Source organism: Penaeus monodon, chromosome 24, assembly GCF_015228065.2.
Source record: "Penaeus monodon isolate SGIC_2016 chromosome 24, NSTDA_Pmon_1, whole genome shotgun sequence".
NCBI lineage: Eukaryota > Metazoa > Arthropoda > Malacostraca > Decapoda > Penaeidae > Penaeus > Penaeus monodon.
In genome coordinates this window covers 33,888,341-33,888,633 of record NC_051409.1, presented here as the reverse complement: position 1 = coordinate 33,888,633, position 293 = coordinate 33,888,341, and positions in this window count along the sequence as shown.

The following is a 293-nucleotide window of genomic DNA, read 5'->3' as shown; positions in this document are numbered from 1 at the left end:
CCCCCTTTTGGAAAATATGAACATTCGCCCGATTTTCGTCTATATATTCAAATGCTTTAAGCTCTATTATTTCTCTTTTTTTCAAATATGTATGAAAATTTATCTACACTTTTTTCTCTTCCTCTTTTTTTTTCTTCTCTTTTCTTTTTGATAAATCCTTTTCATCGCTTCCACGAAAATCCTAATGTATCTCTTATCCTGTCCGTTTGTTACATTCATATTTCCTCAACAAAAGCGGATTTCCTGCGTTTCTTTTTCATATCCGCTCTTTTGTACAACTCTGTATTCCAGTT